The 27,606-nt window shown below is 47.3% G+C and overlaps 1 long non-coding RNA gene across 2 annotated transcripts in view; it reads right to left on the bottom strand.

Annotated features, from left to right (window-relative positions):
- Positions 1–1,212: 1,212 nt before the first annotated feature.
- LOC143641769 (uncharacterized) overlaps positions 1,213–27,606 on the bottom strand; it is a 112,200-nt gene continuing 85,806 nt past the window's right edge. The window contains exons 3-4 of one of the 2 annotated variants that reach the window (XR_013155489.1): positions 2,257–2,546; positions 1,213–1,316 (exon numbers count right to left, since the gene is read on the bottom strand). This is a non-coding gene — a long non-coding RNA (uncharacterized LOC143641769). Of the gene's footprint in view, positions 1,317–2,139; positions 2,547–27,606 lie in introns of those variants that run through there. The other variant, XR_013155488.1, reaches the window with a different exon arrangement.

The following is a 27,606-nucleotide window of genomic DNA, read 5'->3' on the forward strand; positions in this document are numbered from 1 at the left end:
CCTGTGGAGGGTAGCGGGGCAGAGGGCCGCCCCTGGGAGCAGCCCTGCTCGGGAGCATGAGGGCCGCAGAGTGAGGGCAGGCCCACGAGCCCCCAGGTCTGGGGCAAAGGCTGCAGGCGCCAGAGGCTCTGGTTCTGAGGACCCCGCAGAGCTGTGAGCGACAGAGATGTCTGGGGTTTCAGTCAGTCAGACTGGTGCGCCCGAAGAGAGCTGGCTTACAGACTCCAAGTGAGAGGACGAGCCAAGGTCAGGGTCTGGATATGGGGCGCCCCCTGAAAAGATCAGGGCCGCTCCGAGGGGCATCGACTAGACCGCGAGGGCTGGACCGCAGCAGCAGATGATCCATCTGGGGGATCAGCCATTCAAGTGGCTCGTGGGCAGTGACTGCAGGAGGTGCGGCATGGCTGGGGGAAGCCATCACCGAGCAAGGGGCGGGGTATCCTTGGGGACCCTACCTTGGCTCTGGCTCCATAGTCTCTCTCTGCTTCCTCTCTGCCATGACCTAAGCTGCTTGCCTCCACCACCCTCTTCCACCATGATGTTCACCTCGAGCCCCAGGGACTAGAGCTGGCTGTCCATGGACTGAGACCGCTGAGACCATGAGCCCAAAATGACTTTCCCTCTAGGCTGTTCTTGTCAGGTATTTCTGTCACAGCAACTTAAAGCTGACTAACACAGTCGTAAGGTCACCAACTCGTCTCACAGAAGAACAAACAGGTGGGCATCCTTCTGTCATATCCAGCAAGCACTTAAATCAGGCACAAGAGAGACACATGGCCCTGCCTTCCCTACGTGCCACAAAGCCCAAGTGGGTAGAGTTGAAAAGCGCCTAAGTGCGTCTCCTTAGGCACCTGTTTATTTGTAGATCATTAGCCCTGGAGCAGCAATGGCTTCTGAGGCCTTCTAAGCTACTCCTTATTCAGGCTAAATCTAACTCGTGGGACACGGTTGAGACCCATCTGCAGTAAGAACCAAGAGCAAGATGTCTCAGCCATTCACCCCTCAGCAGGCACACGGAAACCTGGAACTTTTGCCACCAATGCAGGATGTTTTTAGGGACTTAAGCCAGGAGTACACCATATTCTCCCCTGAGAATTTCCATGCACAGCTGAAGAAGCAGGTTGCCGTGTCATGACTCCAGCAAGTTCTTACCTGAAGCTTGTAGCAGATTTGGAGAGGTCTTAGTCAGCTGCTCACTGCTACGACCCAAAGTCCTGACAAGAAGAGCTACCAGAAGGAAAAGTTGACCTGGGGCTCATGGTTCAGGTGTTCAGACAGCTGGCTCCATTCCTGGGCTCAGGGTGAGGCAGAACATCCTGGCAGAAGAGTGTGGCGGAGGGAAGTGGCTCAGGACATGATCAGGAAGCAGAGAGAGACTAGGTTCAGCTCCCAAATATGTATTCCCAAGGGTCACCCCAGTGACCCACCTCCTGCAGCCTGCAGTCACCACTCAGCTAATCCCATCAGGGATCCTTTCACCGACTGGGTCAAGTCTCTCAGAACCCAAGCCTAACCCTCCATCGTCTCACACGTGAGTTTGGGGGACACCTCACATCTAAGGACTCTAGACGGAGACTCTTGACTTCATCTCACGCAAACTCCCTCTGGCCATCAGTAAGGCTGATGCACCGTCCCCTGGCTCTGAGGGCAGCCGTTAATCCCCAAGAATTTCCATAACACTGACAGGGGCGCGTGTCCTTGTAACTCAAAGGCTCTCTGTGAGACAACCTGGAATAGCTAGACGGGGGTGTCCAGGGGGCAGAGCACCAGTGGTCGCCATGTGGCTACAGCTGCCCACCGCCTTATCTGAGCTGCCCTTCCCCACGGTAGCTCCAGTGGCCGCAGGAGACTCCCGGGCCCACTCTGTGCATCAGCTTTGCTCCTCCTCTGCCTGGCACAACCCCTCCCCTCTCACCCTGAGAAGCCCCCACTCATTTCCAGTTCTCATGTCACCACTTGTGCGTGGGCTCCCCTAGTTCTCCCCCCAGCCTGAGCTGCACCCAAACCTTCCCATCCCAACAGGATCCCTGTGCTCCCTGTCCTGTCTCCCACCCGCTTGCACATCCTCCACGGAGTGTCCTTTGGCCACCTCCTCTGTCCCCCCTCCATGTGGTTGGGCAGCCACTCAAGCCCAGGGCTCCAGTGATGCACGTCCCTGAGCTGTGGAACAGTAGGTACTGAGAGCCACTGCCGGGACTTCAGGAGGCATGGGCTGCATGTAGGGTGACCAAAGTCCCCCAGAGTCCTGTCACTTACCTTGGCTAAGAGGAAAGAGACCGTGAAGAGTGACTGGCTCCTCCACCCAGCAGGGACCTGGGTCCTGATGGTGGCACTCCTACACGGGACACAGTGCCGCGGTCTGAGCTAAGCCACGCTTCCTTCACACCAGGCTCTCCAGATCCCCCGGGTACTTAGGAGCGTGAGCTGACCTGAGTCCACTCCAGGGACCTTCACTGTGCCACTGTCCTGGGAAAGCCGTGCTCAAAGCCCAGTGATCACTGTCCCGAGAGGTGTTAGTCAGCTCTTTGTCACTGCGACCCAAGGACCTGACAAGAGCAAGTATTAAAGGAACAGTTCATTTTGGCTCATGGTTTCAGAGTTTCAGTCCACGGATGGGCGACTCCACTGCTCTGGGCTGGAGGTGAGGTGGAACATCATGGCGGAAAGCAGCTCAGGACATGGAAGCCATGAAGCAGAGGGGCCCAGGGGAAGGGCACAAGGGAGACGCACCCTTCCAGGGCACAGCCCGGGGCCACCACCTGCAGCCAGTCCACCTGCCTTCAGCACCACCCGGCTCAAGCCGGGATGGAGGACAGGTCACAGCTCTCACCGTCTAGTCACGTTACCTGCTGCATCAACAGGAGCTTCTCCCAGACGGCTCAGGCCCTAACCACACACCAGGATCACAGCCAGTTTCAGCAGGTAGGAGAATTCACCACTCGTGGTGGGAACGCGGCAAGTAGAGGGAGCACCCACTCTGGAGGGAGGTGCAGGGGGTGGCTCAGTCCCTGAGGGAAGGCGGGGGGGGGTGCTGGGCGAAGCCTCTGGGGCCTGCTGTGAGCTGCAGAGGGGCCTTTCTCATAGCAGGGTGTGCTGCTTTTCAGGGATCTACTGGAAAGCTCCACGGACCTACGAGTGATGGGACTCCGTCCCAAGAGACCAGACCCAACAGCTCCCAAGGCAACAGTGGGGGGGCCTCTGGCCGGCAGCTGGCAGCCTCCGTGTCTCTGAGAGTCCTCTGTGTTGGTCATCACATCCTGGGTGGAGGCCAGGACCCTGCCCAATGGCCGGGCAGGCAGGGCGAGCGTGGCTTCCCTGCCCTAACTTCTGGGTAGGACGAAGGCTTATTAGATTAGCACTGGGACATTTCACTGGCTCCAGAGAAGGAGTAGCCCACCTGCCTTGAGGTTTCTACACTTTTACTGTTATTTCAGAATAAGTTGGAAGAAATATCTCCGTGTGAATACTCTACGTTCGTCGGCCAAAGAGGAGAGGCAACCATAACTTCAGCAGACTTCCTGTGGATTTCCCCTGTAACTCACTGAGGCGGCCCGGGAGCCGTGTTGTCCTCTGTGCAAGAAAGTGCTCCATGTAGCATCCCGGGCAATGGTGCTCACTAGAGCAGGACGCGGGCCGAGACCCTCAGGGACCTGGCAGAGAGCCTGTGCCCACAGCAGCCCCCAGGAGGAGCCTCCTCAGACCTGCAGCTCAGGCCAGGGCACGTGTGCAGGCCGGGGCTGCCCCCTGCTGGACGCTGGACAAAACAAGCCGAAGCAGAACAAAACCAGGCGGGCGCTGAGGGCCTAGGCAGTCCCTGTGGCACAAACAGGGACCCCACAGCCTTTGGGGTTTTGTCTCCTTCTGCTCGGGTTCCTTGTTGGCGTGAGAGCACCTCCTGTGCCTGGTACCCGCACTGCATGGTTTTACGGGCTGCAGTGCTGCAAGAGCAGGCCCCACCGCTAGATCTCCAGAGCCCACTCTCCCTGCCTCTCTGAAGCCCAGGCTGCAGGTCGCAGTGTCCCCGCCAGGCCAGGAGCCAGCCTCAGCTCCTGGATCAGCCTGAAGGACTCCTGAGACTCCCTGAGCACTCATCCTCACTGAGGTGACGTCTGCCGGGGGTCTGTGCTGCACTGGGGTCGGATCCAGGGCGTCTTGATGCTGATGACGTCCATCCGGGCTCCCAGGTGTTTCTTATCCTTCACCTGCAGGTGCACACCTGGGCTGCCCCTCCATCTACGTGAACGCGGGGGATGACGTGAAGTGCTAGCAGCTTTCCGTTCCGATTCTTCCAGGCAGACTGCAGCCCTTGAACGCTGCTCACAGGAGGCAAAGCAGTGTGCAGGCACACAACCTAGTCCCGTCAGTCTCCCTCCCAATCCGCCCTTTTCCTCCCCTGCCCTCCCCTGAGCCTTCTCTACTGATCTCCCTCTGTATCATTATGTTTAAAACAGTACGTTGTAACGGTGCACACAACGGGTCCACTGGGGCACAGTCACCCAGGCTGAATGTGGGACCGTTGGTTCCCCGGCACTCCAGGTCCTCCCCTCCCTCCCCCAGTCCCCTTGAGATCTACTCTTATCAGTCTCCCTTCTGTTTTCATGAGATCCCCCTTTTCAATTTCTCTCTCTCTCTCTCTCTCTGTCTCTCTCTCTCTGTCTCTGTCTCTCTCTCTCTCTCTCTTTCTCTCTCCCTCTCTCTCTAGCTTCCATACAATGAGAGAAAATGTCTGACCTTTGACTTTCTCAGCCTGACTCATTTCAGGTAGCATGCTCTTCTCTAGTTCCATCCATTTATCAGCAAATGCTGTGATTTCTATTTGATGGCTGAGGAAAGCTCCACTGTGTGTACATATATCCCATTTCTTTATCCATTTGTGTTTCTATACGTTTGTCTATGGATACCTGGGCTTGCTCCATAATCTGTTATTGTGGATTGTTCTGATACAGACATTATAGTGGCTGTTATCTCTATAGTATGCCGATTTTAGTTCTTTTGGGTAAGTACTGAGGTGTGGAATAGCTTGGTGCCACCAACAACGTAGGTGGGTACCTTCTTCCCCATTTCTCCATCATCATTTATTGTCATTTGTATTCTTTATGACTGCCATTCTGGCTAGAGTGAGATAAAAATCTCAGTGTAGTTTTGATTTGCATTTTCCTAATTGCTAGGGATGCTGAACTTTCCATTTATTTATTTATTTATTTATTTATTTATTTATTTATTTATTTATTTATTTGTATGTCTCTTGCCCATTTGTATGTCTTCTTGTATGTGAGAAGCTCTGTTTAGTCCTCTTGCCCATTTATTGGTTGGATTGTTGGTTTTGTGTGTTGCTTTTTGAGCCACCCATGTAGTCTGGAAGGGCAGTGGGCAAAGAGCTTCTCTATTCTGGGCTTTCTTGTGCTCTTGGTCCCTTGGCTGTGCAGGAGGTTTTTATTTGATGCTGTCCTACTTACTGATTCTTGGGGGTTTTTTCCTTGAGCTTCAGGGGTCTTATTAATAAGTTGGTTCCTGGGCCTATCACTTTCTTTTAGCACTCGCAGTGTTTCTGGTCTGATCCTAAGTCTTTGGTCCACTTTGAGTTGGCTTTTTGCAGGTGAGAAGTTGGGATCCCCTCATTTTCCTGCATGTGGATGCCCAGCTTTCCCAGCACTGTTTGTTAAAAGGGTGTCTTTTCTCCAGCGTATGTTTTTGGCCCTTTGTTGAATGTCAAGGGCTGGACCGGTGTGAGTGTGCTCTGTCTTCTACTCCATTCCACTGACTCACGTCTGTTTTGGTGTCGGGCCATGCTGGTTCTGTCACTGTGCTCTCGGTCACAGTCTGAGATCGGGTGTTGAGACGCCTCCTGCCTCGCCACCCACCTCAGGATGGCTCCGCTGTTCTGGGTCTTTTCAGTCTTCCTTGTCAACTTTAGGACTGTTTATCAAGTTCTGTGCAGACGGTCGTGGGCGCTTTGATGGGAACTGCGTGTTGGTTTTGGTAGTATGGCACACTGACACTCATCCTGCATGGGAGGGAGGTCTTTCCAACTTTTTCAATTTCTTTTTCAGGGTTCTCTTATTTTAAGGATAGACTACTTCACCTCCTTGGTTAGATTTATTACTTTGCTGTTGTGGTTGCTTTGGGGGGTTATAATGAATGGGATGATTTTCCTGATTTCGTTCTCAGCAGAATTACTGTGGGAGTATAGAAAATGTATTGATTCAGGGGTGTTGACCTTGTATCTTGCTACACGGCTGGACTCGTCTATCAGCTCTGAAAGACTTCCAGTGAGATATTTTTGGGTCTTCTAGATACAGGATCATGTCATCAGAGATGATTTGACTTCTTTTTCTATTATTTCATTTTATCGCCCTCTCTTGCCTGATTGCTGTGGTTAGAGTTTACAGAACTTTGTTGAATGGAAGAGGTAAGAGTGGGCATCCTTGCCTTGCTCCTGATCCTAGAGGAAATGCTTTCAGTTTTCTCTGTTCAGTATATGTTGGCTTTGGCTTTGACGTACAGACCATTATAATATTGACCTAAGTTTCTTCTATCCCCAGTTTCTCAGCATTTTTAACATGAGTGGGTGCTGGATGTTGTTGAAGGCTTCTTCTGAACCGATGGAAATGATCATTTGATTTTCCTCAATTCTATTTATGTGGTGAATGATCTTTACTGATGCATGTTGAAACAACCTTGCATCCCTGGGATGAAACCAACTTGATCAAAGAGTATGATCTTCTTAGTGTGTTTCTGAATATGGTCTGAAATGCCTTCCTGGGGATATCTTTCCTTGAGGTGCCTCGCCTGGTTTGGGTATCAGGAGGATATTGGCCTCATAATGTTAGACACACTCACCTGCCCAAACCCAAAGGATGGACTGAGAGACACAAGGGTCACAAATCAAGGCTTTTTACTGCCAGTCTTGCGAGACTGGGCGTCTGGGGAGCAGGCACACCCACAGCAGGAACAATCGATTTCATTCCCTGAGTGCCCGGTCCCTCCCTGGTTCCCCATGGGTCAGTGCCATGGGACGTGCGTCTTCCTGACTGCTGGGTCTATCTTTGTTGGCGGCCGTCCTTCCCCCTCCCCTCCTGCCCTCCAGGGCTGGGCTCTCCTGCCCTCCAGGGTGACTGCTTGTGACTTTCCACTCTACTTCTCCTCCTTTTCTTGCATCCCTTTGTGTTTACGCCTAAATACTGTATTCTGAAGGTGGACCCTGCACTTTATAGTTCCCACAATAGGATGAAATCGGGAGTGTTCCCTCCCTTTCTGTTTCGTGGAATAATTTGAGGACTGGCGTTAGTTCTTCTTCAAAGTTCTAGTAGGCACAGCTGAGGATCCATCTGGTCCTGGGCTGCCAGGCCAGTGGAGGGGCAGACCCAAGGGACCCTCCTGGTTCCCTCCATCTCCTGTGGATTGAAGTGGCCACTGGTCTAGGGTGAAGATGAGCCCCAACTCTGGGGCAGGCACTGTGACGCCAGGTGCTGCTGTGGCCCTATCTCAGGCATGTCCTGTGGCCACCCTGTGATGACAAGTGAGCAAGAAGCCTCAGCCCTCCCAGGACAGATGTGGCAAGGAACGATGGCCACCAAGTCCACTTACTGACCTCGACCCTTGTGCCCTCGACCCCCCCCCCCCGTAGAGGAAGAGTGGGCCAGGAGCATTCTCCACTGGGCAGTTTCCATTGCAGGAGTTGAAGGGGTGGGTTGAAGGATCCATTTTCTAACCCAGAACATTTCCTGAGACGTCAGAGATGTCCCTGGAGACTGTTCCTAATTCACACTACAAACCTTCACCAGGAACATTCAGGTCTCCCTGTGCCCTGGGGGCTGCTGAGCTTTACTGGGGTTCACCTTGCAATATCCCTTGCTCCCAGGATTTGGCCCCCGTACTTCACATGACCAGACCTCACACCACGGCTCACACCACACCACACCCAGGCCTGCTGGGAGGAAGCAGGATGGAAAGACACTGAATTTTTGTTAAGCATCTGACTTCTACAGAGGGCGTGCTCACGGGCTGGGACCCTCGGCAGAGCCATAGAAAGGTCCTCTTCAAGCTGAGTGTTGCTCACATCGGGGTGCGTTCTCTCATGACAGCCAAGGGGACTCTGGGAGGGGGCAGCCTGAGGACCCCCACCATAATTCTCAGGTCCAGCAAGCACCGCTGTGCATGGACATGTGTATGCCCAGGAGTCAGGGGCCTAGCTGGGGCTGCCAGGCCTGAGATTGTCAACACTACAAGAGAAAATGAGACAGTGGAGGAGCAGATTTCCAAAGAAGAAAGATGAGTAACAGTGGAAGTGTCTGAGTCTCCCCCTTAGAGGGGAACAAGCCAAAACAGGAGTCTGCCCTTGGCCTGGCCTCCTATCTTGCCCCAGGGTTTAGGATCACCTTGCTCAGTGCTGCTGAGAAGGTGGGGTACAGGTTGTCACGTCTGGGGAGGGTGGTCCAGAAATATGCATGAATGATGCAAAGACGGGCAGAACTCTGACCTGGGCTTCCGTTTCTGAGACTGTAGCCCAAGAACCAGCAGCACAGCATAGGAAGTGTGGAATGCAAAGTGCTGGTGACAGGGGTAGGGGACAAGGTACCAGCCACCACCACACGTCTAGCGGCAGAGTTGATAACTTGTGCTTGCTCATGGTATGGGTGTCGTCGTGCTGCCCAGTGACAAGCAGCTGTGGAGTCATGAGACACACACACACACACACACACACACGGCCGTGGCACACTGGCATATGTGCAAAGGATCCCAGATCTGGAAGGATCCACAGGACATCCGTTCCCACTGGTACTGAGCACATTTGAGGGGCTTGGGGGGTGGCTCGTGTTGTCTGTGAATAATTGTGTTAGAATATTTTGGAATATTCTTGGTTTTTGAGTCATGTTTCTATTTTGAGCACATTTGTATGAATGCAAAGGTTTTAAAAGAGAAATACTTATCTTGAAAATCTGTTGACAAACACAAGGTAGCAAAGGAATTTAAGTGGAAAATGCCTCTGCTTGCCTGCCAAGCCCAGTTTCACAGACCCCCATCTGGCCTGCTTCCCACCCCGGAGGTCTGTCACCATCTCTGGGATCAACCACCTCTAAGCCAAGAGCCATGCACCGGAGACTGCTGTCGGGCGGACTCCCAGACCCTTTCCCGTTTCCATGGGACTGAGTCTTGCTAAGTTCTGGGGATGGCCTCGAATTTGTGACCCTCCTGCCTCAGCCTTCAGAGTCACTGGGATGACAGACCTGCGGCACCACACCCAGCTCAGTGGAGATCTTTACTTCACCCCCTGGAAGGTCGGGGTCCAGAGCTGCCTGGAGTCTTCCCGCTGCATTACAGGCTCTGAAGTCTGAGCAGAGACACGTCTGTGTGCAGCACCCAGTGTCCCTGCACCTCACTGATCCCAGGAGAGCTCAGGCACCCTCCCGGGCGAAGGTCTCTCCCCTTTCACACAATCTGTGCCCCCTGTGCCACCCCAGCTCTGAGACAGGTCAAGGTGAAGTGACGGCGAAACCAGACCTGGCTGTGAGAGGAAACTGCAGACACCTAAGAAACCAGGGCCTGCAAGGGTCAGCCCTCCTCCGCCCAGCCTTCCTCCAGGGGCCTAACTGACTGCCCCTGGAGTCTGCCTTCTCCCTCTTGATATGCAAACAGCCCTGGGCCAGGCCTCCAGGTCTAAGGAGCCTGTGGAAGGGCCCTTCTGCTGTCTCTGGGAGTGCTCTATGTTGGGGGCCCCACAAGGCCTTCAGCCACACAGACTGGGAACTTTTTAAAAAGACAAAAGCCCCAGTGACAGGATGGGTCCAAGATGACGCCAAATGACCTATAAATGTTGTGAGAGCCTGGTCAGGGCTCAGAGCTGGAGTCTGCTCCCCTCCGGGCCTGCTGGAGGGAAACAGAGTCTGGATTCTCCTCTCCCAGCGCTGCTGGTGTTTCTCTGCCGTCTGTTTCCTGCAATGTTTTGGTTCCCTGACCGGAAGTGACAATCACCCTGGCCCCTTGCGCCACTGGTGTTGCTGGCTGCTTATGCCGGAGTGTGCAGTGCCCCTCAAATCAAATGAGATGACGGCACCCGATAGCTTTGGGGTCTCCTTCGCCTGGGGGACTCCCTGGAGAGTTGGACCAGCACCCACAGTGGTCAGGATACAGATGAGTCCTGGGACCTGAGGCCTCAGTCAGGCCTGTCCGTAGGACGGAAGGGGAGCTTGGTCACCTCCGTGCCACCTGCTGGGGAGCCATCAGTATCAGGGGCTCCCACGAGGGAGCTATCAGTGTGGGGAACCCAGTGGAAGACAGTGTTTAGAAGTCCTGAGTGTGTGTGTGAGTGTGAAACTATTGCGGCTTCACGGCGTGTGCTGGGGTCCAAATGAGCCCTCACCTGCAGTTCCCGGTGACTTTGTATAGCGAAATGGCAATTCACCCCTGGGATGGCACCTCTAACTGGGCCGAGGTTCACATGGGTGCGCCTTCAGCCTCTTAGTTCCTAAGCTTCCCTCAGGGACACGGCCAGGGGGCGTTTTGTGTGACCTCCTCTTCTGTGTGCCTTGGGACAATGAAGTGGGGGGAACAGAAGAAGAAAAACAAGGTGTCACCTGAAGTCCAAGCTGCTAGGGGACATTCAAGCCTGTTTTCTCCTTTCTTGTCCTCTAGGGTTCTGTCTCTCAGCAAGTTCCTCCCTAAATGATCTCCTCCTCTCTCTCCATACCGCCCAGGGAAGGAAAATGGAGAGATGCCCAAATGGGCAAGTTTTCTTTTTCTTGGGACTTCACAGACTCCCACGTTCTTTAAATACCTGGGCTGACCCTGATCTGACCTGAAGGTGCCCTCTGGTCTGATACAGCTGTTCTGTGTGTGTGCCCTTTCTGTAGTCGTCATATTTTTCTGAGCCCAAGTTTATTTTTTATGGTAAACTCACCTTTTCTCCTGAACCAATTAGCCTTGTTTTGTGTAACTGAAGTTTATTGCCCTCTGTTTTGCTTTACGCTGTGTCTACTCAGAAGCCAGTTGTTCAAGGGTTAACTTTCACTAGAGGAAGGGTCCCAAGCAGGAAAATAAAGAGTGGTAATGGGGCAGTGAATCTGCCTCAGGAAGCCAGCTGAACCTTGGCATCCACCATGACTGTCAAGACTTTATTCCCAGGGTTCAACTTCACAGCTCTATTTTAGTCTCGAAAGCACTGAATCTGACAGTCTGTATAATAAACCCATATAGCTTTTTTGTATCCTACCTGTGGAAGTCATACCTAGCCAAAAAACCCCACAAAACTATAAAATCTTTGTTTTCTGCAAATTTCAGGTACATGTGTGCACACTTGTGTATTCTAAGTTGTGTCTACATGTGTGCTTGTGTCTACATATCATGCACCTGGTACCAAAAATTGGCATTAAAGAGTGCTCATAAAATTAAAAATATGGATCCAAATACATTTTAGCTCATGTGACTTAAAGTGGTTAAAGAGACAAAAATTTTATAAAAAGTCTTTGAAGTGACTAACCCACACATTTTTTCCCAGGGGATTAGCCAGAGAAGGGTATTGTTTTCTATAAAAATGTTTAAGTACAATGTCCATTGCTTTTAGGATTTTTCTTGAACAGAAAAGAATGGCTTACAATGTTAACTAAATTTGGTTTTCATGGGAAACTTAAGTTAAAAATGGGTAAATCAGATTTAACATAAATGGGATATACTTTATAAATGTGTTTTTTAAATTGTTGGTCAATGGAAAGACAGATTAAGATTGCTTTGTTTCTGGGTCTTCACTAAAAGCAAAATGATTAAGGGTCAAAATTCTACTTTCATGTATTGTTCTAAAACAAGCATTAAAAAAATAAAAACTCAAAAGATGACAAAATACCGTTGTTTATTTGGGCCCAAGTATTCTGACTCAAACTTCAGGCGGCCTGAAGGCCAACACTCCTGGACTTCCGACTCCAGCTGATGCCAACAAGGAGGGTGAGAGAGGAATCAGAGCCGGTGCCAAGGCTCCCGCTCCTGCGCCCGCCCAGATCCTTCACTGCCACTGACGGAAGGAACTGGGGCAATGCCAAAGAGTATTCAGATTTGATTTTGGGGGAAAAATAAGGAATGATTTGAAGGACAGCAATAACCACTTGGGAATAATTATGTCCATGTCATTTTTTATTCAAAACCTCTGTCTTGTTGAGTCTCAAGGTTTCTACGGTAAACTCACATTTGGTCCTGTGAGCCTAAATTAGTACATTTTGTTCCAATTAGTCTTGTTTTGCCCAACTGAAGTTTTTAATCCTGTTTTTCCTATTGTCTTTGTGCAGAGGTCAATCATTCAAGAAAAGCTATAAAATCTGTTTCCTGATCATTTTTAAATATTTGTGTACATCTGTGTGTATGTTGTGTTTATATATATATCACGTGTAGTATCAAAGTTGGCTTATAGATAAATGAGCACTCTTAAATTTGATAAATGAATCCAAATAGTTTTTAGTCCATATGTCTTAAACATTTTTTTTAAAAGGTTCAGTTTAAATTGGTTAAACAGATAAGAATAAAAATGTCTTTAGAATTACTAACCCACACATTTTTCTAAGTGGTCAGTCAGTAGAGTGTTGATTTCTATAAAATGTTTGACGTGTACTATCCACTGCTTCTAGGTCTTTCTCTGGAAGAACAGAGGCTTGAACTGTTAACTACAATTGTCCAATGTCTTGGTTTATGGATAACCTAAAATTAACAATTAAAATCGAGTAAATTGGATTAAACATAGATGAGATTGCGGGGTAGTATTTGAGTATTATCTGCATTTTTATCAGTTGGTAAATAAAATGAAAGATGCCCCTAACACTTCCAAGGGAAGCCACAGGTGGCCAACAAGACCTGGCCCCTCCTGGCAGATGGCACATGGTGAAGGAGACCAAACCTCCCTCTGTGTGACCCATGTATCCAGTAACTGGATCAAACCAGAAAACGACATGGAACTTGAGTAACTATTGTTTACAAACCGAGGATACAGGAAGATTATAGAAAAGGTCACAGAGATCATGTGGTAAGCATTGCCCATGTGCCTGTGCAGACTTGGAAAAATGGGATCCAGAAACCCTTTTTGGAGGGTGGTTCTCCTGGGTAAGAGGAATTAAGATGATACTTGGCGTGACTGCGGCTGTTTGCTAGGTGCTTGCTTATTCCTTGCTCTTCCTAAGGAGTTTCCTAAAAACAGTGGTTAACAAAAAGACAGCCTCTCGCGTGTTACTCAGGAGAGGAGACCAACGTGGTAAGGACGGTGCCGCTGTAGGCTGCAGGTGTTCCCTGAGCATCAAGAGGTGGGAAAGGAAGCACAACTCCTTCCCAAGGTGCCCGCTCTACCTGTGTTGATAGCTGAGAGCTCCTGGGCTGTGGTCTGTCATCAGGCAGCTCAGCCGCTACGGCGGGAAGCAGAGCTGCTGGGAAAGGGGGGACGGCAAGGAGACTCCCCCGAGAAAGTCTGGAAACCCAGGAGTCTGCACTGTGAGAGTCCCGAGGACAGAGAGCAGTGCTCTGTCTTTGGAAAAGACGCCCCTGAGCCTGCCCTGGCTGGATAGATCTCGCATTTCCACGCCTCCCAATCTGCTTGTCTCTTTCCAGTGCCATGATTTCTCGAATTTCCATGGCACCACTGGTCCTAGGACCACACTCTGAGACTGCAGAGCCTGGTTCAGTGACCATTACTACCCCTGTCACAACAATCCTAAAAAATCAAATCTCAGGAAAAGGGAGAGTAAATATCTTCAACCTCGCTTTGGAAACAATCTTAACTCCAATTCTGAAAATATATATCGAAAATACCTACTTCATGTGTTTTCTATGTATAAGCCCAAGAGCAATGAGCATGTCTGCCCACTAAGATACACGTACAAGGATGCGCTCACCAGACTTTTTGACAGAACCCTCCGACTCAACTCAAATGTCTGCTGACAGCAGGAGGGATGCACAAAGTTCTCTGTGTCCACACAATGGAACGTGGCCCAGAAGGGTTTTCAACAAGAGCTTGTGCTACGTGTGCTATGGGCAAGTCTCTCGGTGTCGTGCTGAGCCACAGGAGCCAGATGAACCCGCACACACTTAGAAAGTCTCCGACAGGCAACACTGAGGAGCGCGGGGAGGACCGACAGGGATCGGGGGACCCTGTGTGCATGCTGACACGTCCCTCATACTCCGTCAGTCTTGGCTACACGGGACCATCACTGTAAAAACCCCCAGAGCTACTCCCTGAAGATCCGGGTTGAACCCCAGGACAGACTTTCCCATTAGGCACAAGAAGCCCAGCACTCGGGGTCCATATGCCACAGGGACCCAGGACAATGCTTTAATAACTTCTAAGATCAAAGAGAAAACAGGAACGTGGTCCAGCCTGGACTCACTGTCCTCTACACAGTCATGAAGTACAGTGTCCAGTGCTGTCATGGGGAAAGGGTCCAAATGTCAAATGTCCCTGTACAAGAGTCACACACAGCCCTGCCCCCACACGTGAAGTCCCTCAGCCCTGCCACCACATGTAAAGTCACACACAGCCCTGCCCCCACACGTGAAGTCCCTCAGCCCTGCCCCCACACGTGAAGTCCCTCAGCCCTGCCCCCACACGTGAAGTCCCTCAGCCCTGCCCCCACACGTGAAGTCCCTCAGCCCTGCCACCACATGTAAAGTCACACACAGCCCTGCCCCCACACGTGAAGTCCCTCAGCCCTGCCACCACACGTGAAGTCCTTCAGCCCTGCCACCACACGTGAAGTCCCTCAGCCCTGCCACATACGTGAAGTCCCTCAGCCCTGCCACCCCACACATGAAGTCCCTCAGCCCTGCCACCACACCTGAAGTCCCTCAGCCCTGCCACCACACGTGAAGTCCTTCAGCCCTGCCACCACACGTGAAGTCCCTCAGCCCTGCCACATACGTGAAGTCCCTCAGCCCTGCCACCCCACACATGAAGTCCCTCAGCCCTGCCACCACACCTGAAGTCCCTCAGCCCTGCCACCACACGTGAAGTCCTTCAGCCCTGCCACATACGTGAAGTCCCTCAGCCCTGCCCCCACACGTGAAGTCCCTCAGCCCTGCCACCACACGTGAAGTCCCTCAGCCCTGCCACCACACGTGAAGTCCCTCAGCCCTGCCACCCCACACGTGAAGTCCCTCAGCCCTGCCCCCACACGTTAAGTCCCTCAGCCCTGCCACCCCACACGTGAAGTCCCTCAGCCCTGCCACCACACGTGAAGTCCCTCAGCCCTGCCACCACACGTGAAGTCCCTCAGCCCTGCCACCCCACACGTGAAGTCCCTCAGCCCTGCCCCCACACGTGAAGTCCCTCAGCCCTGCCACCACACGTGAAGTCCCTCAGCCCTGCCACCACACGTGAAGTCCCTCAGCCCTGCCACCCCACACGTGAAGTCCCTCAGCCCTGCCCCCACACGTGAAGTCCCTCAGCCCTGCCACCCCACACGTGAAGTCCCTCAGCCCTGCCACCACACATGAAGTCCCTCAGCCCTGCCCCCACACATAAAGTCCCTCAGCCCTGCCACCACACGTGAAGTCACACACAGCCCTGCCACTCCACACGTGAAGTCCTTCAGCCCTGCCACCACACGTGAAGTCACACACAGCCCTGCCACCCCACACGTGAAGTCCTTCAGCCCTGCCACCACACGTGAAGTCACACACAGCCCTGCCACCACACGTGAAGTCCCTCACAACTGCATGCACTTTCCCACATCCATGTGGCCATGGAAGACCTGCGTCTGGCCCGTCGCCAAGGGGCTCCAGTCTCGAGCAGCTTCTGCTCGCTGTGATGACGCTCTAAGGACTCCGTGACGCCCTACCCATGTCAGATCAGAGGGGCTGGAAGGCTGGGGCAGGACGCGCTCCCTCTGCCTGGAGGTGGAGAGGAGGGTCCGTCTGAAGAGCGTCAGATTAGAGGGCTTTTGAAGCAGGTTGGCCTGGGCAGGAGCTTCAGGAACACTGGGAAGATGAGGCACTGTCTGTGCCACCTGGTCCCCCGACCCCAGAGAGGACAGCAGTGACAAAGGGATGTTGGAGGACAGACAGAGGTTCCCAGATCAGGTGGCTCTGGGCTTTGCAGTGACTCCGTGGGGCAGTGGGCTTGGAGGAGAGGCCCAGGGTGTCTCAGATGTGCTCCCTACCGCCCTGGCCTACCGCTGGGAGGCAGGCCCTCTGAGCACCTGACGTCAGCCAAGCCACCTCTGCTGGCACGTGGAAGACTGCTCAGGGTCCCTCAGATGTCACCATCCAGCTGCTGGGGAGGGCGCACACATGAGAGCAGGGAGACTTCAAGGGCTCAGCCAGTGGGCAACTGGGTGGATGCTTTGGGAAGAACAGATCCAAGCAGGCCCTTGGGATTCTCTAAAGCTCTAGTCAAAGTATAAAAAATGGGATGGGACTCAGAGGTGGGTCACCAACTCTGCCAACGTGACCTCAGGACCTCAGAGCAAACAGTGCATTTCAGCCCTCATTCTGGTCCTAGGCCATTGTGCGACTGCATAGGCAACTTAGCAAGGCCCAAGGCAACTTGGTGAGACCCCGTCTCATGATTTAAACTATAAATAAGTAAAAAGGGCTGGGACGGAGCTCAGTGGTTCAGTGCACCGGGGTTCTATCCCAGTTCTCAAACACCCCCACACAAGACTAAACTAACCCACCGGGTGGGGCCAGCAGGTCCTGGTTCTCTGAGAGACTTCTGTTTACCGTGGTTCACTCCCTGCCCACCAAGGGGCACCATAATGAGTCTGGGCTCTCAGGACCTGACAGGGTGGAGTCCTCCCGGGCCTCAGGACTGGCCTCCTTTCAGGCTCACCTTCCAGCAGACATGCAGCTTTCTGGATTCCCTGCCCCTCTCAGGGTCTAAACCAGGGGAAGGAAGTCCAACAGGAGAGGTGCTGTTATGCTCAAATTCGGGACCCCCAAAGACCACCAGAGACCCAAGATCGATGTAAGCAGCAAAGAGGTGTTTATTGCGAGCTAGCTCGGTCCTCTGCGCGCACACACAGCAACTGGTGACGCTGAGAGGCCCCGAGCCCAGGTTTGCAGTAGTTTTATACATTCTTTGGAGAGGACAGGGACTTCACATACATCATAGCAAATCATCACACACCGCGGGAAAATCAAATAACAACTCTAAAACATGATTAGCACATTCACTGGCGGGAACAAGTTGGGTCGGGTGATTGGTTAGTACAAGAGGGGGATTCCTTTGAACTGATTGGTTTAAGCCATGAGGGGTGTACGTGCTGAACTACATGGATTCCCAACATGTTATCAACCACCATAAACTACTGGGAGGGTCATCTGGCATCCCAGGTATTTCCCTGTCTCACGCTGATTGGTGGCTGCTAGGGGGTTGCTATGGGTCCCTCCTAGCCTGACTGAGTCAGGGACACCTGGGGCAGCAGATATCTCCTGTTATTTGTAGATAAACAACTTAGCAGGGTGGGGATGTGCTTAGGAGTGCTCTGTGGGTTTTTCCAAGGACAAAGGCCATGTCCCTTCCTTGGACAGGCTTGGCTCTGAGATAGAGGCTGGTTTTTCAGTGCCGCCCCCAGCCCCCGATTCAGGAGTTCTGCGTGGTCTGCACCAGGCCTGGGAAAAGCTGCTCAGGGCTCTAAGAGAGAATGTTCTGGAGTGGCTGGAGTCAGTCCCCACGATGAGAGTCATTTCAATTCAGGCCTGGAAAATGATGTGGAAGAAACGAATCTCTTGTTCCTGAGTTGGACATGAGACTACAGAACGTGTGGGATGCCTCTGCCATCTCTGATTTTAAAATTAATTATATATGTTAGCTATGATGCTCACATATTGGCCAAGTATTACTCTGGTAATTACTCTGGTGTTTTGGGGTGAGATTTACTTTTGAATCGGGGACTTTTAATTAAATAGATTGCGTTCTGTAATGGAGCGAGACCTCACCTTGTCAACTGAATGCAACTGAAAGCAACAAAAAATCCACCTCTCCCAGACAAGAGGGAACTGTCCAGTGAACTACCTTTGGATTTCAACTACAACATTGATTCTTCGTGGGAGTGCCTTTGGACTCAAACTAGGACACTTTCCTGTATCTCTAGCTCCTCCCAGCCAACCCTGCCCAATCCTGTGAGCCAATAGCTGACAGGCAAGTGCAGGGAAGAAGCAGAGGCCCTGCAGGGGGTGAGTGTGCTACTGGCTGCCAGCCCCCGGTCAAAGCCCAGGACCGGCTTCTGAGTTTAGAGGCAGGGAGGGATGGTTGGTATTGGTGGAGCCCCAGGAACCTCGCGCTGTGAGGAATTCTGAGCGCTTGGGTCATAATTGACCCTAGCAACGCTGGAGGACGTTCGGGGCAGAGAAGTGGACGGTGATGGACGCGGTTTTTGGAGCTGGTCCGATGGATCACTGAAGTGGCGGCGATGTCGTCCTGGTTTGGAGGCCTGGTCTCAGGCTTGGGCCACTTCTTGGGTCAGGTGGGGAGCAGCTTGGCTTCCCTCACTGGCCATATCTCCAGCTTCACCAGGGAAATACTTCTGGATGACTTAGGAGACCCAGAAGCAGCATTACATCATTGCTGGGAAGAGGAAATGGAAACTACTGATTCCACACTAAGATGTGAGAATGAAAGACTGAAAAAGTATTGTACTGATCTGGAAGAAAAGCATGAAGCATCAGAGCTGCAAATAAACCATCAGTCTGTAAGTTACCAATATCAACTGCAACAGAAAGAGGTAGAGATCAGCCGCCATCTTAAAGCAAGACAGATTGTACTGCAAAATCAAGTGTTTCAACTACAGGCAGCTGCTCAATGGGTACCTTCAGGAGCTGGTGGCGTACCAACAACAACTGCTCTGGCTCCATTCGGTTCCGGGATCAGTAGTCATTTTTCCGCCTTCCGTGATGATGACATGGATTTTAGTGACATAATTTTATCACGACAAGAAACAAGCAGATTGTCAATTAAAGTTGCAAGATATGAACCTGAAGTTGGTCACTCGAGGCAGATTGCTGAGGCTCAGGGAAAATATCATTCTGACACAAGTGAAATCTGCAAAGTACAAAATGCTATCAAGACTCTTCAACCAAACCAAAGTCCAGACATAGATGATCATCAGCATGAAATGTCAGTTTTGGAGCAGAGTTCTACTGTGGCAGAAAAGGGAAAAATCCTTCCTCCGAGTTCAGCAGTGGAAGAAGTGTTCAGGCTAAAACAAGCCCTGGCTGATGCTGAGAAGGAAATCATGAGACTAAATGGCTTAAACCAGGATAACCGTCTTGCTGAAGACAATCTGAAACTTAAAATGCATGTTGAAGCTTTAGAAAAAGAGAAGTCATCATTGAGTCAAGAAAAAGAGGAACTTCAGATGTCACTGTCAAAATTGAGCTGTGACCATCAAGTCATGAAAAACAGAGCTTCAACAGACATGAATTTGAATGTACGATTACTAGACTTACAAGTTCACTTGAAGGCAAAGGAGGAAGAACTGAATGAGACTATCAATGAAAAGAAAATGCTGATAGCTGAGTTAGAAGAACTGGATCATCCGAATCAGGAAGCTACAAAGCACATGATTTTGATAAAAGATGAGCTATCCAAACAACAAAATGAAGGAGACCTTGTCATCAAGAAGTTGGAACAAGAACTAGATGATGAAAAAAAGAGAGTTCATCAACTTGAGGATGATCAAATGAACATATCCCAAGAGTTGCATGTGCAGAAGGAGAAGTTGACTGGGAATGCACAGAGCCTCAGTGATTTGCATTTAACCAAGCAGAAGCTTGAAGGTAAAGTAGAAGATTTAGTAGATCAGCTAAATCAGTCACAAAAAAATAGTTTAAACATCCAGCAGGAAAACCTTGGGCTTAAGGATCCCATTAGACAAATTGAAGATGAGCTGTCTGGATTTAAGAGTAAGTACCGAAGTTCTCTGAATGAAGACTCTAACAGTCATTGTAAGGATGACATGCTTAAAGAACGGGAAGCAGAAATTGGCAACTTAAGGCAAAATCTTTCTGAAGTAGAACAGCTCAATGAAAATTTAAAGAAAGTTGCTATTGATCTCAAAACAGAAAATGAAATGTTGATTTTAGCACGTGAAGATGTAAGGCGTAAGTTGGAAGAATCTATTGCTGCTAACAATCAAATCTCTCAAGAAAAAGACACTATCATGGAGACTCTAAAAAGAGACAAAGAAGAGATAGAAGCCAAACTTCACCAGGCAGAAAAAAGACTGTTGGAAGAAGCAAATAATCACAGGCAGACTATTCAGGAACTCTCCAATGCGCATCATTTGAATACCTCTGCCTTACAGCTGAAACACGAGTGTGTAGTGCAACTCAATCAAGAGAAGGACTTTGAAATAGCAGGACTCAAAAAGAATATTGAGCAAATGACTGCTGATGAAAAAGAAATGGAGGAAATTTTGGCATCTTATATAGAAGACGAGGAGCAATTGAAACAAGTCCTAAATGAGAAAGAAGTTTTTATTGAAAAACTCGAAGAAAAAAATTCAGAACTACAAAAGGATTTAGATAAGTGTTCTCAGGCCTTAAGAGAAAATGAAACTTTAAGGCAAGTCATTGAAAGAAAGGACAGAAATCTTACCTACATGAAAGCAGAAAACAACTATCTGCAATTCGAACTGGAAACACTTAGGGAACAGCAAAATCAAGCTGTACCAGTGGCTGAGCCTAAAGCTCTTGATGCTATCACAGAACTAGAATTGGAGGTATCTCAACTGAATATAGTCAAAAATCATCTGGAAGATGAAATTAAAGACCATCTGAATATAATTGAAAATCAAAACGAGCGTAAAATGCAACTACTTCAGTCTTTACAGGAGCAGAAGGAGGAAATGGATGAATTGAAGTACCAATATGAGCAGATGAATGCTGCGCATAGCCAGTTACTTTTAGACAAAGAGGAGGAGATTAAGAACTTGCAGACAACTATTGAAAAAATAAAAGCCCAGTTGCCTGGAGAAAGAGGAGATGCTCAAACATTGAATTCTGATATTTTTCAAGAGACCAAAGTAAAAATCCTAAGAACAAAAGAGGTTCAACACTTACAGGACCAAGAATTACGCCTAAACCGGGAGCTAGAAAGGCTACGCAGCCAGCTCTTGGAATCAGAAGAGTCTTACGCCCAGGAAATATTGGCTGCGGAAGACAAAGAGATTCAACTGAGACAGAAAGTCACACTCTTGGAGGAGAAGCTAGCTACATCTTCTAAGGCAAGTCATCAAGCCAGTGTGCAGATAGAGTCCCTGCAGGAACAGTTGAGTCTGGTCTCTCAACAGAGGGATGAGAATGCACTGCAGCTTTCGCTCTGCCAGGAACGAGTAAGGCAGTGTGCCCTGTCATCAAGTAACCTAGAGCACGCCCAAGAAGAAGAGAAAGCTATGCATTCTGCTGAACTAGCCAAAGAAAAACAGTTGGTAGCTGAATGGAAGAACAAGGCCGAAAAGCTAGAAGGAGAAGTATCATCATTGCAGGAACGTTTGCATGAAGCAAATGCTATGTTGGATTCTGCTTCCAAACTGAGAGAAGACTTAGATCTCAAGGAAGAAGAGATGGAAGAACTGAAAAAACAAAACGAGCTCCGAAAAGAAATGTTGGACCATGCACAACAGAAATTGTCCACTTTGGTCAACAGCACAGAAGGAAAACTAGACAAGGTCCTCATGAGAAACCTTTTGATCGGTCATTTCAAGGCACCAAAAGGCAAACGTCTTGAAGTATTGCAGTTGATGGGGAGCATTCTGGACATTCCAAAGGACAAAATGGAGCAGTTGTTGCATAAAGATCATGGTGGTGTCAGTAAGAGAAAGCAAAAAAGCGGGTGTATGTAAGTGTACAGGTACTAGGCATTTTATTTTATTTTTTGAGTTCTTGTTGTTGTGATTTTTTGCCATAGTACTTTTTTAAAAATTTGTTTTGTTTTTTGTAGCACTTTTTGTTTATAGAATTTTGTTCCAATGTAGCAGTTAATCATCACCAGTCATCAATTCTGATGTAATTTTGTGAGCAACTGTACAGAGCAGCATTCTTGAACCATTAGTTCCAACCTCTTTTTTTAAAAAAAGAATAATATTTCTTAAATTTAATGGCATTAAGATAAAAATGATACATGTAATTACAGGAAACAAGAACAATCCAACCCATAAGAAGGAGGTCTCAGATTTAGAGTACATGAAAACCAAATATAATGTTGCAAAAAGTTGAGAATATTTATTTTATCCACGATAACATTGTACAACTACCAAGGGAAAATTCCAACGGGGAGGACCTAAACATGAAGCTTAGTGGATAAATTCTAAGATGCTTTGAATCCCAATTCTATGACCCCTATCCATTTTGCTTATTTCCACTTCTACAGAAAAGTCACTTCACATTAATCCAGTTTTCCAGATGTTAAATATGTCCAGAAGGAAGAGTATTTTTATGAGTCAACCCCAAAGTGGGATCACATGATCCATTGCCAATGCAAAAGTTAATTAGTAAGAATGCATCATTAAATATCTGGACTGTTTATCTACATACTATTGGGGGCTCTACAATAATTCTTATAAACACATTTTATACAACAGTAGATCAAAACAAGTTGGGGAGAGAAATAAGCTAACAACAGTTTTTGAAAGATGAAAAGCTTAAAATAGTAGTAGTTACAAACTTTTGATAAATTAAGGTAAAGGATGAATCAAAAGTTTCTATCTTAAGTAGGTGAAATCAGAGAAGAGAAAAAGCAGATTGCATAGCACATACTTCTCTGACACCTGTCGTCTCTAAAACCACTCAGAACATTTTTATTAAAATTAATTTAAATTAAATTTAATATATTTTTAAATATAAATTATATTATAATTTAATATAAATTAATCGAATTTAAATTTACTTTATTAATTAGTATTGTTTAAATTTCTTTTATTAATACTATTGTTTGATTTACATTTATTTTATTAACTGATATTGTTTATTAACTTGAATTATAGTATGATTTATATTTAAAAATTCATTAAATTTCATTTAAATTAATACAATTTAACAAAGTAAATTTAAATAATATAATATAGATTGAATTATTTAATATTTACTCTATAATTTAATATACATGTCAACAAAGTTAATTTTAATAAAAATGCTCTTAGTTGTTTTAGAAATTACAGGTGGCAGTGAAGTATTAGCTATATTATCTTCTTTTTTCTCCTCTTTGATTTTACCTAACCTAAGATAGAATCTTTTGGTTTATCTTTTGTTTCACTTTACAAAAATAAAAAAAAGGGAGACAAAACACCCAGTAGCTACCCATATCAGCTTTTCCTTTCTTATTTCTAAATTTCACCTTAACATTTACATTATTTTACCAAAATTAAGATGCCATCAGTTGTTAGGCATGAACAAAATCACTGAGACAACAACTGGAAGATGCATCCCAAAGTCAGATTGGCTAAGTATTCAAAACATATAAATATCTGAGAACTGATGACCTCTGATAGTAAAGTTTCCAACCTATGGAAAGTTTCCAAATGCTATGGAAAATGATGACATTTCTTTTTTTGTGTTTTTAAGTTGAGAACCTTCTAAGTACCAAGGTACGTTCTCAGAAATTGTAGGTAACTCAAGTCTTGAAATTTCTTATTTTTCCTGTACTATAGAAAAAGGGACTCACAATTCCTTGAGCTCTGCTAGCATTTTAGTGACAGGAAAAACTTCAATGATGCATAGTTTTTTGTTTGCATTCAATGTCTACCGATCTTACATACTTTGGGAAGGGTCACAAGCCACAGACCTTATGCCTTCTGCTCTATTTCGAAGCTTCCAGCATCAGTTGCAACAATTCTAGGAAACACTGGGAGTACTCTATGGTACAAAATGCACAATTAATTTTTTTTGAAACCATCCCTAAGACATGAGTCATTAGGTGACTTTCTTGTTCTAAGTAAATTTACTGAATTATTATTAAGTGATAACATGTTAAGCCAAAATGAAAAATGGAAGCACATGCTTCACATCAGAGCAAGAAAGAAGGAAGAAGGTCTGATGTGTGGTAAAATGCATGAACATGCAAATATTATCCAGCCTTCTGAAGTCCAATTTTCTCCCTTTATAATTTATTTTTTGGAGGTTACATTCTTGCATGATATGCCTGGAACAACTTTTGGGGGGATACAATCAGAAATTCAGCACTAAAATCTGCCTTCCTGCAACATAACATGGCTTACTCCTGAGAAGAATATCAAAGTATATATTTTGCTTCGACGTGCCAAATTACTTGGAATCTTCTTCCAATAGACTTCACATGGTTGGGAAAAGCAGAGTTCAGATTTGTCAGGAGAGATTTTTATGTATTCTGCTCACTCCATTGTGTCTAGGTGAGCCTTTGGGTTTCAATGCCTGGAAACACACTTCTTATATTTCAGAATTGAAGAGCTCTTGGAAACAGCGACCTCACTGCATGCTTGAGAAAAATATGTTATATAGGTAGCCAGAAAATTACAAAGATTAATATAGATTCAAGATTTTTAAGACAGGGGTTTAATGGAGAAAACAGCAAGAGAGCCTTAGAAATTTCATACTCCCTGCATTCTTAGGAAAAGCTTCTATGTTGTAAAGAAGATAACACCAAACAGAAAAGTTCCTAAGAAAATATTGTGCTTTCAGTTTCCTTGTCTCATAAATTTTATTAAAGTTTCATTAAAGACCCTGAATTTGCTAGCCTTTTTATTAAATACTTATTTGAGATATTCTATTAATGTCTATCCCTGGATTTGATTTGGTCTCACATTAATGTCGCTCCCTGTGACAAAGGGTACACGGGAGGCAGGCAGGATCAGCCTGTCCTCTCCAAGGCACCAGCTGTGGGAACCACCCTCTGACAGAGGTAGTGAAGCACACTAGCTTCTCCTGGGCTGAGCTAGAGGGTAAGTATCTCAACCTGGCCTGCCACCCAACCTGGCCCACAATCACACTGAGTCGGGAGAGGAGTCAACCAAGAAGGTGCAACAGTCTCAACTTTATTTTGTCAGGGACAAGTTTCTATAGTGATAGAAGGAGGGAGTAGGAAGAGACAGTAGGAAGAAGGGGCAGGTACGTCACTATCACTAAGGGGCCTAGGAAGATTTCAGATTCAACCATTAGGCAGCACGAAGGTCAAAAGCCCATGCAGAGGCTAAAAGCCTGCGAACACCAATCCAGCCAGGTCATGTATACGGAAATGCTCTGGAAGAACCCATGAGGCCACCTCAGCCACCAACCAATAATGGCCTCGGTCCCAAGAGAGGTAAAACGTTCCAACAATTAAAATGTGTCTACTTTTTATGAGCACAGATGAAATAGTATTTGAGATGATTTATTGCAAACCTTTAGTGCCACAGTCCGGCTGCAGCAAAATAACCAGGGTGTGAGGAGCAACTTGTGTACATGGATACAGCAGGAGTGGGAGCTGTTTATTGTAGGACAGAAGGGGTATATATACATTCCACACAGCTTATCTTAATTAACATAAACTAGATACAGCAGTCAACCAATAAGGAATCTCCACACTTAAAGGCTCCCTGGCGTTCCTTCACAAACCACTCCCTCTGGCAAAATGCCAGGCCCCATCCTGACTTGTTTACAGACCCTAACACTTTAGTAGTTTATGGACATGGAGTGAGTATCAAATGATATAAAAAAATGGAGTTTTCTTTCATGTCTATCATAAGTCTTTGTTTCCTCAGTTGCTGGGGAGGAACATTAGGATGATTTGCTTAGAGTAAGAAAGACTAGACTGGACAGAAGGGACTGGAGCAGCTTTTCTGGTTAGCTTGTCCATTTGAAAAACTTTTATCTGGGACAGGCAAAATATAACAAAGACCAAAATCCATTGAACTGATCAAACCCTGCAACAGTTAACCAGAGTAGCTTCCTCGTCTCTGGCCCCAATTTTGGAGCAATGCACTGTAGGTGATACTTTGAATGATCCTTGGCACTGAAGAACTGTCATCCAGCAATTTATTTCCTTTTTTCATGTCCTTCTCAGGGATGATAATAAGTGATTTCCAGACATGAGGAGAGGGAGGAGTAAGAGAAGGTACTGGGAAATCTAATAACCCAAATTAGGTTATGTGAAGGTACCAATGTGTAATAACAAAGGCCGTTATTTTGAACAATTGTAATGCACCAAACAATGATGTTACTAAAAGAAACAAAAAGAATAATATGATTTCTATAACTTCAAAATAATCTGATCTTTAGGAAAACTATTTTAAAAATAGTTTGTGCCTATCTATCGGACTTTTTACCTGTTTATCAAGGCTTAGTCTTATGAGGACATGGATTAAAAAAAAAAAAATCTTGTAAACTTAGCAGGGTGTGGTGACAGATTCCTTTAATTCCAGGGGTTCCAAGCCAGCCTCAGCAATTTACAGACACTCTGTAACAAAATAAAATAAATACAACAGGGAATGTGGCTCAGTGGTTAAGCATCCCTGGGTTTAATCCCATACCTAAACAAACAAACAAAAATCATGTAAACAATCTTTTTTAAACCTATGCAATTCAGATTGATCACAAAGTCATTCAAATCACCAGTGGCACAAACACATAATGAATTTGAATTTGAGTTTTAGATACCAATGAATCTTATGCAAAATGACTGTCCTGACAAAAAATGTGTGGACTTTCATCTGTGTATGTGCAGAGATTCATGTATCTTCAGGTCTATAAAGAAATTCAGTAACCTCATGAGGCAGTATTTCAACAATCTAATTTCACAAGTGCTAATCTCTTGCTGTAATATATGGGCTAAAAATAACATTTCTAACTCCATATTCTACCTGTTATGGTTTCCTAGAGATGCTGAGTCTATGTAATCTTATTTAGTCAGCTTAGTAACTACTTTAAAAAACAATGACAACTCTGAAGGTATTTTAATTAGGGAACTGGTTGGAAATAGTGCTGTATCCTTCCTATCCTGGTAGAGCAAGAGAAAGAGGTTCAATTGTTGCTTCTAAAGACCTAAGTTGGATTCAGGCTTAGGAAGCCCTTTGATTTACTTCTCTAGCAGCCACGCTGAGAGTTTCCAAGTCATTTATGTGTATACAGAACAAAATCAGATCAAGATGAATAAGCAAATGAGGGTATGGAATCCTGGAGTGCCCATCCACCTGAGGATGTGTGTGGGAGCCACAGAGAGTTCCTCTCATTGACAAGCAGAGGGAGTGCTTCATTGAATCCTTGGGTCCATCTGTGTTGACACACACCTTGTGGTCTTCAGGCAAGGAAAATGATAGTGTTGACAACTGAAAAACTAGTCAGGTGACTTTAACTAATGGGACTTAAGAACCAACTGATAAGCTTGATGGAACTTTCACAGTAACTAATGAAATGTGGACTTATTCTATCTTATTTTTGGAGCTCTGGGCAACTTGCCAGACAACAATATTTGAACATATATTCACCACTGACATTTTAAGATGTTCTGGAAAATGCCAAAGCAACAGGACTTCAAACCAATATTTCTATCTATTTCGCAGTGCCAATCTCAGCTCTTAGCTAGGGCTGGTTACATAAAGACATGAGCTAATGGTCTTTGGCGGTAATGTGTGTGTGTGCATGAGGATTAAGAGTAGTGGTGGTGGAGAAATGTGGAATGTCCATTCAGTAGTTTAA

This window comes from Callospermophilus lateralis, chromosome 6 (assembly GCF_048772815.1).
Source record: "Callospermophilus lateralis isolate mCalLat2 chromosome 6, mCalLat2.hap1, whole genome shotgun sequence".
Lineage (NCBI taxonomy): Eukaryota > Metazoa > Chordata > Mammalia > Rodentia > Sciuridae > Callospermophilus > Callospermophilus lateralis.